The sequence below is a fragment of the Otolemur garnettii genome, unplaced genomic scaffold, assembly GCF_000181295.1.
Source record: "Otolemur garnettii isolate 467f Iridium unplaced genomic scaffold, OtoGar3 scaffold00230, whole genome shotgun sequence".
Classification (NCBI taxonomy): domain Eukaryota; kingdom Metazoa; phylum Chordata; class Mammalia; order Primates; family Galagidae; genus Otolemur; species Otolemur garnettii.
Window position 1 is genome coordinate 1,849,062 of NW_003852625.1, and position 11,923 is coordinate 1,860,984.

Consider the following 11,923-nt stretch of genomic DNA (forward strand, 5'->3'; position numbering starts at 1 on the left):
GCCTGTAGTCCCAGCTACTTGGGAGGCTGAGGCAGGAGACTCGCTTGAGCCCAGGAGTTGGAGGTTGCTGTGAGCTGTGATGCCCTGGCATTCTACCCAGAGGGACAGCTTGAGGCTCCATCTCAAAAAAAAAAAAAAAAGAGAGAGAGATTGTCTTGCCCCAGCCTCCCAAGTAGCTGGGACTACAAACAGGTCCTTGCCACAATGCCTGGCTATTTTTGTTGTTGTTGTCATTGTTGTTTAGCAAGCCTTGGCCCAGTTCAAACCTGCCAGCTCCAGTGTATGTGGCCAGTGCCCTGGCCACTGAGGTACAGGCGCCTGCCTTTTGGTATTTTAGGCTGGTTTTGTGATAAGTAAAATAAACACTTCCAAGACAAAATATACTCCGATATCTGCTGGTGGTGGTTAGTTATGAGGACAGGAGAACTGAATCCTGCCTGCCTCATGACGGCGACTATCTAGGGAGGCTTCCTTTTCGCAAATGAATGCACTGTGAGTCTCCTCCTATGCCAAGAATTTAGCATGTTACCATAAAATACTTTACTTTATTTTACGTTGTTCATGAAGTACTAGAACTTATTTTCTCACTTTATTTCATTCTCATGGGATAGACAAGAGCAGCAGATGGGATTAGGTATCTTTATCTCAGATTATGATAATGTCTTCTACTTGCTGAGCACCTTGCTGGACCTGGATATCATCATAGCAACCTCATGAAATATGTGGGTGAGCTTCATTTTTTTTTTTTTTTGAGACAGAGTCTCACTTAGTCACCCTGGGTAGAGCGCTATGGCATCATAGCTCACAGCAACCTCAAACTCCTGGGGATCAAACAATCTTCTTGCCTCAGCCTCCTGCATAGCTGGGACTACAGGCACCTGCCACAATGCCCGGCTAGCTTTTCTGTTTTTAGTAGAGGGGGTCTGGGCTCTTGCTCAGGATGGTCTGAAACTCCTGAGCTCCAGCGATCCACCCCACCGCAGCCTCCCAGAATGCTAGGATTACAGGCATGAGCCACCGCACCCTGCCCAGCTCCATTGTTAAAGATAGAAATCTGGGGCTCAAAGAAGCTAAGTTAATTTGTTCAAAGTCACATAGACTTCAACTCAAGTCTGTCAGACTCCTAAGACCCTGGTGCTTCCATTGTGCTCCGTTTCCTCTCATTTATCCATTTATTAACTCACCCTGTATCAGTCTAGAAATGGTCTCTCCAGCCTAGCCCAGTATCCTGTTGATTTTAACCAACTGCTTTGTTTAGCAATTCACTGATTAGGTTGCTAGACCAATTAAAAAGCAAATTTCAATAATAAGAGCAGTTATCACATAGCTAGTGTTTACCTTGTGCCAGGCTATGATCCAAATTTACGAGGCTTATTAAATCATCTAAACCTCACAACAATGTAGAAAGTAGTTACTGTTGTATGAAGGAATCACTATTCTTTTCTTTCTGGAATGATAGAATAGAGACAGAAAAGTTTAAGCAACTTGCCCAAGTACAGACTAGGATTTGAACCCAGTTTTGCCCCAAATCTCTTCCTTAGGAGAAAATTATCCAGTTCAGCAAGCATTGGCTTAGTTCCTATGTGCTATGCTGGTGCCACACATAAGAGCTTACCTTTTCAAAAGACAATAAAATGTATATACTTGAAATGAGTACCACAGTACCTAGCATATGGAGTGTAAATGTTGTATGTGGATTGAAATGAATAATAGAGACTATAAGTGGTCTGAGGCAGTTAATTTGCTTGCCTAAGTAATGTACTTGACTGTGGATGAGCGACTGGGCACTGGGGAGAAGCTGTTCCATGTGTCCTCAAATAAGCAGGTTACTTGGCTACTGTTCAAACTCTAAATAGGTATATGGGTTGTAGCTGTGTGACCTGAACCAACTTTAAAATTCCCTGGATTCCTTGTATGGTTTTACTGGAGCTGAAATGAAAAAATAAACTTTTCTCTAAATGTTGTGTTTAAGTTAACAATTTATTAAATCCTTGGAAAAATACTTCCAGGCCTGACAGGAAGGGGATTCGTAACTATTGTATCATTCTTTTATCAGGGTGTTCTCCTTTGCTAGCAGGAAGTGTTGTGACTTGCTCGCTAAAGTTGTAATTGTAAGAAGAATGTTGGGTTTCCAGATTGCCGTTCTGGGCGTGGGAGAAGGTTCTTTCTATTAGTGCTGCGAGAAAGAAACAGGTTTGTTCTCCTTGCAGATGGGTAACTATTTTAATATTATTATGATAGGCTTTTACGTTTAGATTATTAAATTTAAATTAAAATACTAAATATTTAAACAGAAGTTTACTTTAAGAGGCTTGAAATTCCTTTCACTTATTTGAGTAAAACATTGAGAGGCACTTGCTAGATATTATTTACGCAAGGAGAATCAAATTTGTTTCAAGAAATTTTTGAAGTTTAGAATCTAACATGTTCTCTGTACTGTTTTCTTTACTTGGGAAAGGTTTCAGGGACTTTGTACTTTTTTAAAGTGGGTTTTAAAATTCTTAATTATATAGACATTTGTTAAGTTAGATACCCCCAAACTTAAAATGATAAAAATTATTATCTGCCTATATATCGTGCTGGCAGGATTTCAAATGCTTTGGATCTCTGTTAAATGGTTTTTCAAAATTCTGTGAAATAGAGGTTCAGGTGGCTGTCATGACAGCATGTCATGATTAGATTGGCATTTTAGTTGCTTTAGTGTTTATATAGTTGACAAAATACATGAAAATCGTTGATAATGAAATTGTGATGGTGTGACTGTAACATGGCAATGGCAGTGATTTCCGGTGCTCAGATTGGCCAGGGTTTTCCATCACATGGTGATCATATAAGTTTTATTTCCCCACATTTCTGGCAGAGGGAAGCATATTTAGTAAATCTTAACTCTTTTGAGTTGAGTCACATCTCAGATTGGTTGTACTTAGTACACCCATACGAAGTAAAAAGTGAAGTATGAAACAAAAGATTAGTTTTTTTCAATGAACAAGTATATATTTGAGAGCATATAAGCAAGGTATATAACACTGCAAGAGGCACTGTTGGTGACTTGCAGGTAAACTTACTGCTTAGCTCAAGTCTAAGCTGAAGTTGTGTATCCAGTGATTTCTCAGTTGTAGGTCAGAATAGGTTATGGTGTTTTCCTTTTGAATTGAAGCATGCTAACTAGTCTGATCTTGCCTAACTTCACACCCTCACGCCATACCCCTGAAGGTTGCCCTTGGCGTCACTCAAACTTAGGTTAATTTTCATAGGAAAGGAAACTGGAAATATCTCTCAGGTGTGAAGGTTAATTAATTTCATTAGCAGATTTATTTTTTCACAAATTTTCAGGGTTTTTTGTTTTTTTTTTTTTTTTTTTGAGAGTGTAAAAGTTTACTTCGGAAATACGGAAAAGGATCAGACCTTTTAAAAGGAAACTGGGTTATTTCAAGCCTCGGAATGAGTTGGTGTGCTTTAGCTTTGTAAAAATAGGGCAGGAGGTGCCTTTTTGTTGTGTCTTTCGGTTTAAAATACTTTTCTTCATCACAGGAAAAGGGGCTTGTAGATCATAATTAAGATTTGCATTAAATAACTATAACATTCTTATCTAGAAAACATTTTTAAAATGTCCTCCATCTACCTAAACTGAATTGAATGTTTCTATTATTAGAAAGGTTATGTATTGACTTATTTTTTAAATAGCCATTGCTTTCAGATCTTATCTTTGTTTATTAAGTACAAAAAGAGGAAAGGAAAGTTTTACTTAAAATGGAGGTATTTGATATTCCTCCAGGAAATGACACAGGGTTGGGCACCCTTTGGGGTTTAAGTGACTCATAGATACTAGTGCTGAAAAAAAAAATCAATTAGAATCTAGTTTATGCTTGATTCTAGCACAGAATAGAGGTGTTTCCAAAAGAAATAACTCATTTCTTAACAGTTATATAGGGATGAAATCATAGGATATCTGGGGTTTGCTTGACTATAATTCAGGGAAGAGATACAGATTGGGGTGGGGAAAAGAGGACAGGAAGAGAGATGAAGCAAGCAATTGTGGGAAAATCCTGACAAATGAAGAATCTGTGATGAGTTTATGGGTGTGTGTGATACTATTTTTGCTTCCTTTTGGTTATATTGAAAATGTTCATAATACAAAATTTAAGTATAGCTTTAGTTTGGGGCAATTTATATTTATTTCTAAATATTAGCTTGTATCTGTAAATTAGACGGGTCAAAACAAGATCTGTGCACGATGGGTGTTCTGTGTAAAGGTGAAATGTGCTGCTTGCATGCCAAAATTGTTGCAAGTAAAAACTGTTTCCGAAAAGGCTTGTTTCTGTTTGACTTTCAGCTAAATACAAAGAACAGGTTGCAAACAACTTGAAGCCTTTCATAGTTATTTTGAAGTATTGAACAGGAGTAGATATTTAAAGTGTGATAACAGGCCAGTTGTATGCGAAGAATGTGGGAACATTATCTTTTCATGGTTATTTTGTTCACAGCTTTCTCTAATAGAGTATGTGTTTTTTAAACCGCATGAGATGACTATAAAGCCCGTATTGATGTGTGGATCTGGCACTTTCCCTACTCGCTTCCATCAAAATCTATTTATTAAACAAATATTCAGGCCAGGCATGGTGGCTCATGCCTGTAATCCTAGCACACTGGCATACTTGAGGTGGGTGGATCACTTGAAGTCTGAGACCAGTCTGAGCAAGAGGGAAGATCTGGTTTCTACTAAAAATAGAAAATCTATCCCGCTATGGTGGTGGGTGTCTGTAGTCCCAGCTACTCAGGAGGCTGAGGCAGGAGGATTGCTTGAGTCCAGGAGTTTGAAGTTGCTGTCAGTGAGGCTGTCGTTACTCTTTCCAGGGTGCCAGAGGATGATGGAGCAATTCTGTCTCTAAAAACAAACAAACATTCAGTGAGTACTTGTGAGGCAAAATACAAACAACAACCTCGCTGTCATGGAGCTCATAGACTCATGAAGAGCCATAGGAGAAGTGGATAGATGGTCATTACACTGAAAAAGGCTACAGGAATATGGGGAACAGAAGGAACTGGTTAGTTACTATCATCCCACCATGCAGCTCCTTTAAAATGATACTAACAGGAAATTGGTTATGGTTTAGTTGGTTGTGAGTGTTAGAGAAGTAGGAAGAGCGTTAAAGTAGCTTGGTTTAACTCTGTGCGTGACTTTGCAAATAACTTCTCTGTTCCCAGCTGTGCTTCCCTGCCCTTCTTAATAAAAACTTAGTGATTCTCTCCAAGATCTTCAGGGGAGTGGCGGAGCAGCATATGTGCAAGACAGAGCAATCTTTTCTTCACATTAAACAGTACACTAATACTCAAGTCTCCTTTAAAGGTGCTTTAGATATACCCAAGGCAAAATTTCCAATTGTAGGTAGGCAGCTACTTGGGGGTGGATAAAGGGTGGAGTTGGCCTTCAGTCACAGACAGAGCCTTCCAAAGTTCATTTCACAATTGATTTTGAATTCAAAGCGTATTTGGTCATGGAAATAGTAAGATTGTTCAGGTTACTTCACAAATGTTCCTGAAATCTTACTGTGTTTTCTGACATGATATATTTTTGTGTTCCTATTATTTTAATCTAAATAAATTATAGAAGTAGAGTTTCTCAGTATACCCAGATCTATGTTTCATAAAGCCAGTTTCTTTATTCTCTAGTTTTTGATATTTTACAGCTTAGCATATATAGCAATGCCTCATGAGAAAATACTGTTCATAACTTCTTGGCTTTTCGGCTAAGATCAAGTTTAGAAAATACTGTTGATTGGATTTGGGATATGAAAAGATGTGTCCTCTGTTGAGTTTTACACTTTGCAGCTGAAATGTTAAATAGAATTATCAGAAAACCTAGACCTGAAAAATAACCTTGCAAAGTCTGCTGTACATGTTGAATATTACTTCATAGAAGTTTGCTGCCTGTACTGACTATAAAAAGAAATAATAATGCTGATGTGCTAGAATTAATAAATAGTGAAACCCTTCACCACTCCTGCTTTAACCTTTCCTAAACTTCCACGACAAGGAATCTGTGATATATATAAAGGCATTTAGGGTTTGACTCCCTTGTTTTGACTTTTAGAGCAACAAACCATTAAATGAGAATGATGCATATACCCTCTTCAGCGCTTCCAATTACTCCTTTACTAAGATTCCATGAAAGTTTTCTACAACAAAGCAAATAAAACTCCAAGCCACTATGTTCCTTGGAAACAATCTTGATAGGAAAAAAAAAAATCTAAAATGAAAAATAAATCGCATAGATACTTGAGTGTGTGCTTATGTTTACTTTGAGACTAAGTCACTTATTAGCACTGATATGGTGGGAACGGTTGGTTGTTCATAATACTTAGCATTCAAGAGGCTGAAATTAAGCAGCATTACATACAGTGAAGCAGAAAGCTTATCATACATAGGAATGAATGTGTCTCAAGAGAAGATAAGCATTTGTGTGTTCATTTGGAAAGAATATGATTTGTTTTATGGTCAGTGTCAATTTAATACCAATATTTTGAAGAAAGAACGTTAACATCTCCATACGGTCCTGATCAAATTAAAAAGCTTCTGCACAGCCAAGGACATGATCAAAAAATCAAATATGACAACCCACAGAATGGGAGAAAATATTCGCATGCTATACATCTGACAAAGGACTGTTAACGAGAATATACAATGAACTCAAACAAATCAGCGTGAAACAACCAAACAACCCCATTAAAAAGTGGACAAAAGGCTTGGAGCCTGTAGCACAGTGGTTATGGTGCCAGCCACATACACTGAGGTTGGCAGGTTCGAGTTCACCCCCAGCCTGCTAAAGAACAATGAATGACATCTGCAACAAGAAAAGCCAGCGTTGTGGCAGGTGCTAGTAGTCCCAGCTACTTGAGAGGCTGAGGCAAGAGAATCGCTTAAGCCCAAGAGTTTGAGGTTGCTATGAGCTGTGATGCCATGGCACTCTACCAAGGGTGACATAGTGAGATTCTGTCTCAAAAGAAGATAAGATAAAAAGTGGATAAAAGACATGAGCAGAAACGTTTCAAAAGAAGACATACAATGGCCAAAAAACTCATGGAAAAATGCTTGGCTTCTTTAAGCATTAGGGAAATGCAAACCAAAATCACAATGAGGTAGCACTCTGATGAGAATGGTTCGTAATGAAAAGTCCCAAAACAATAGATGCTTGTGTGTATATGAAGGAAAGGAAATCTTCTACACGGTTGGTGGGACTGCAAATTAGTGCAACCTTTATGGAAAATTGTATGGAGATACCCCAGACAACTTAAAGTAAACCTACCATTTGATTTAGCAATCCCATTGCTGGGTATACACCCAAAGGAAAAAAGGTCATTTTATTAAAAGGATACCTGCCCTTGAATGTTTACAGTGGCACAATTCACAATTGCAAAGATGTGGAAACAACCCAGGTACCCACCAGTATACAATGAATTAATAAATTGTGATATGTGCATAGTATGCAGTACTTAGCCTTGAAAAAAATGGTGATCTAGTATCTTTTGTGAGAACCTGGATGGAAATGGAAGCCATTCTAAGTGAAGCATCACAAAAAAGGAGAAACAAACACATATTCAATACCAAATTGGAACTAAGTGATCAACACCTGCATAATGAAAATTAAGGTGGGGGAGGGCAAAGGAGGGATGGGTAAATTTACATCTGTTGAATATAGCATACACTATCTGAGTGAAGGGCACCCTTACCGCTTTGGCACAATCTGTACAAAAACAAAGTATGTAAACAAAACATATACCTTCTAATATTCTGAAATAAAAAAGAAAAGTAGTAGAAAAGTATGAAAGAAAAATTGTAAAAAGAAAGAAAAAGATTTCACGAAGATATTCAAGCAAAAAATAATTGTACATAAAATATGCTTAACATCATTAGTCATTATGGAAATGAGAAGTAAAACCACAGGGAGACACACTACTACACATACATCAGAATGCATAAATTAAAAAGACAAATAACTACAAGTCTTGTCAAAGATGCAGAGTCTTTGGAATAGTCATATGTTGCCCTGGAAATGCAAAATGGTACAGCTTACTTTGGGAAGCAGTCTGGCAGGATTAAACATGCATGTACTGTATGAGCCAGCAATCTCACTGTAGGCATCTACTTAAGAGAAAAGAAAGAAACATATCCATACAAAGATTTGTACTTTAATGTTTGTGCCAGCTTTACTGATAATAGCCCCAGCCTGGAAATAACTGAAATGTCCATAAATAGGTGAATAGAGAAATAAGTGATGGCATATCCACATAGTGGGATACCACACAGAAATTGAAAGAATGAATTATTGATAATAAACCAACAAGGATGAATTTCAAAGTGTTATTATGCTAAGTGAAAGAAGCCAGACACAAAAGAGTATACACCATTTATATCAAATTCTAAAGGCAAAACTATAGTGACAAAGTTAATCAGTGGATTCCAAGGACTCATAGAAAGGATGGGATTGATAGTAAAGGGATATGAAGGAATATTTTGAGTTAACATAAATGTTCTATGTTGTGATGGTGGTGATAGGTTTTTTTTTTTTTTTGAGACAATCTCACTTTTGCCTTCAGTAGAGTGCTGTGGTGTCATAGCTCACAGCAACCTCAAATTCTTAGAATCAAGCAATTCTCTTGCCTCAGCCTCCCAAGAAGCTGGGGCTACAGGTGCCTGCCACAATGCCTGGCTATTTTTAGAGACGTAGTCTTGCTCTGGCTCAGGCTGGTCTCAAACCTGTGAGCTCAGGCAATCTACCCACCTCGGCCTCCCAAAGTGCTAGGACTACAGGCGTGAGCCACCATGCCCAGCTTCGTGGTGGTAGTTTTTGACTATTTTAATGAAATGCATTAAATTGTATGCTTAAAATTGATGAATTTTATTGCAGGGAAATTATGCTTCAATGAAGATAGTTATTTTTAAAAAGCAATCAAATGCATCAAAAGGATTGATGAGTCATGTTTTTTCTAAAGAATTCTGTATAGTCTTTACTGAACCTGTTTTCTATATTCTATATGTTTTTTAAAATATATTCTTTTTTTTTTTTTTTTTTGCAGTTTATTGTTTTTGGCCAGGCCAGGTTTGAACCTACCACCTCTGGTATATGGGGCTGGCACACTACTCCTTTGAGCCACAGGCGCCACCCGTATGTTCTATATGTTTTATACAATCACATTTTTTTTTTTTTTGGCCGGGGCTGGGTTTGAACCTGCCACCTCCAGTATATGGGGCCACTGCCCTACTCCTTAAGCCACAGGCACTGCCTAGTATACAATCACATTTTTTTTTGTCACTATGTCACCCTCGATAGAGTGCTGTGGCATCACAGCTCACAGCAACCTCAAACTCTTGGGCTTAAGTGATTCTCTTGCCTCAGCCTCCCAAGTAGCCGGGACTACAGGCACCTGCCACAACGCTAGGCTATTTTTTGTTGCAATTGTCATTGTTATTTTAGCTGGCCTGTGCCGGGCTTGAACCCACCACCCTGGGTGTATGTGGCTGGCGCCATAACAACTGTGCTATGGAGCTGAGCCTACAATTGGTCATTTCATTTCAAGGTTTAAGTGAATCCCCTTACCATTTTAAAGTAATGAAAACAAATTGATATTAGCTATAGGGGTCAGTCACCATCTATATTTTCTGGTATCTGTTCTTATTTCTCAATATTACATGTTATTCAGATGGCACACTTGTTAAGAAATTTTAAATGATCTTCCATTGGCTGTACTAGGTATGGAGCTTCTCTTTGCAAACTAGTCTGTAGCCCCTTTTTTTTTTTTTTGGTAAGAGTAATTACCAGAAGAGTAATTCTTCATGTACACATTTTTAAGATTTTACATTTGCTATACAGCTCTGTGTTCTGGGCAAAGTCACTTATCTAACAGTTATGTATACTAGTTGTGGGTCCATTTTAATTCAAAAGATAATTATTGTGAACGTACTGTGTCTGAGCATTGTACCAAGTGCTATGGGGAATACCTGTTTGAGTAAACTGTATTTCTGTTTTAATAAGTCAACAGTCTTGTTGGGGAAGTAAAGTCATTCAATAAGCGGTTGCTGTGGAGAATAATGGCTGAGAACACATAACCGACTTTAACTTCAGTGGCAGACAGGCCTGGCTTTGAAACATGGTCTGCCTCTAGTACTAGCTGTGTGACTTCAAGCAAGTTACTCAACTTCTCTAAGACTGTTTGCTGTCCTGTAAAATGGAAATAACAATGCACCTGGCTCACAGAGCTTTTCTTTTCTTTTTCTTTCTTTCTTTTTTTTTTTGAGACAGAACCTCAAGCTTTCCTCCTAGGTAGAGAGCTGTGGCATCACAGCTACAGCAACCTCCAACTCCTGGACTCAAGTGAGTCTCCTGCCTCAGCCTCCCAAGTAGCTGGGACCACAGGCACCCGCGACGATGCCTGGCCATTTTTTGGTTGCAGCCATCATTGTTGTTTGGCAGGCCTGGGCTGGATTCGAACTTACCACCTTGGGTGTATGTGGCTGGTGCCTTAGCCACTTGAGCCACAGGTGCCAAGCCAGCTTGTCTGAGAAATAATTTACATAATGTATACAAAACTTTTTTTTTCTTTTTTTTGTCCTGGATTCTGAATATATAAAGCATTTAGTAAGTCCATGATAAATAATAAGTTCTCCAAAACTTAGCTGCATAGGCTGGGCCTGGTGGCTCATGAGTTGGAGACCGGCCTGAGCAAGAGTGACATCCCATCTCTACTAAAAATAGGAAAACTGAGGCAAGAGGATCCCTTGAGCACAAGAGTTGGAGGTTGCTGTGAGCTATGATGACGCTTTGGTACTCTACCTAGGGTGACAGCTTAAGACTCTGTCTCAAAAAACAAAAAAACAACTTAGCTGCGTAATTGGGACAATGACATGTTAGTAAGTTACCATTATTATTATTACCTGCTCTGTGTAGGCACTGTGGTACTGGCTGAGAATACGAGAGTGAATAGGATATGGTCCCTCCCATCTAAGAGCTTTGTGTAATAGCATTAAATGCTAAATATTGTGGTGACTATTTTTTAAATTAAAAAAAATGGTACATAAGGCCTGATAGTGAAACAGTATTTTTTTAAGTTGGACCTGTCTGAGAGAGTCTAGCACTGGCCATAATAGAAAAAAACATGGTTCTGTGAGAGTACTAGGGATAGAGAAATTTCGTCTAGCATGGGGACAATCTGATGAGACTTTTCTTTCTTTCCTTTTTTTTTTTTTTCTGAAACAATCTCACTCTGTTAGTGTGGCATCATCATACCTCACAGCCACCTCAAACACCTAGGTTCGAGTGATCCTCTTACCTTAGCCTCCCACGTGGCTGGGAATACAGGCACCCGCCACTATGTCGGCTGATTTTTTCTATTTTTAGTGGAGATGGGGGTCTCACTCTTGCTCAGGCTAGTCTCAAACTCCTGAGCTCAAGGGATCCTCCCACCTCAGCTTCCAGAGTGTTAGGATTATAGGTGTGAGCCACCACTCCTGGCTTGATGAGATTTTCTGACAGATGCTTTTGGAGAATAGCTAGGAGGTAGGTGAAAAACATTCCACTGGGATGAAGAGCTACAGAGGAAAAGGAGTGAAAGTGGGAAAATGCAGGGCCTGTTTGGGGAACAGAGTATCTTTAGTGTGTTGGGTTCAAGGGTGTAGTACAAGTAATGAGAGGTCACATTGGAAAGATAGTTAGGTATCAACTCAGAAAAGTGTATGACCTTGGCTTAGAGCCCGTAGCACAGAGGTTACAGTGCCAGCCACATGCACAGAGGCTGGTGGTTTCAAACCCAGGCCAGCTAAACAACAATGGTGTAACTGCAACAAAAAAACAGCCAGGTGGTGGGCGGCGCCTGTGGCTCAAAGGAGTAGGGCGCCGACCCCATATACTGGAGGTGGCGGGTTCAAACCC

At 39.1% G+C, this 11,923-nt stretch overlaps 1 protein-coding gene across 1 annotated transcript in view; it reads left to right on the top strand.

The window, feature by feature from the left end:
- Positions 1-11,923, top strand: part of PLS3 (plastin 3) — a 109,281-nt gene that overhangs the window by 38,257 nt on the left and 59,101 nt on the right. The gene's annotated exons all lie outside the window — the stretch shown is intronic.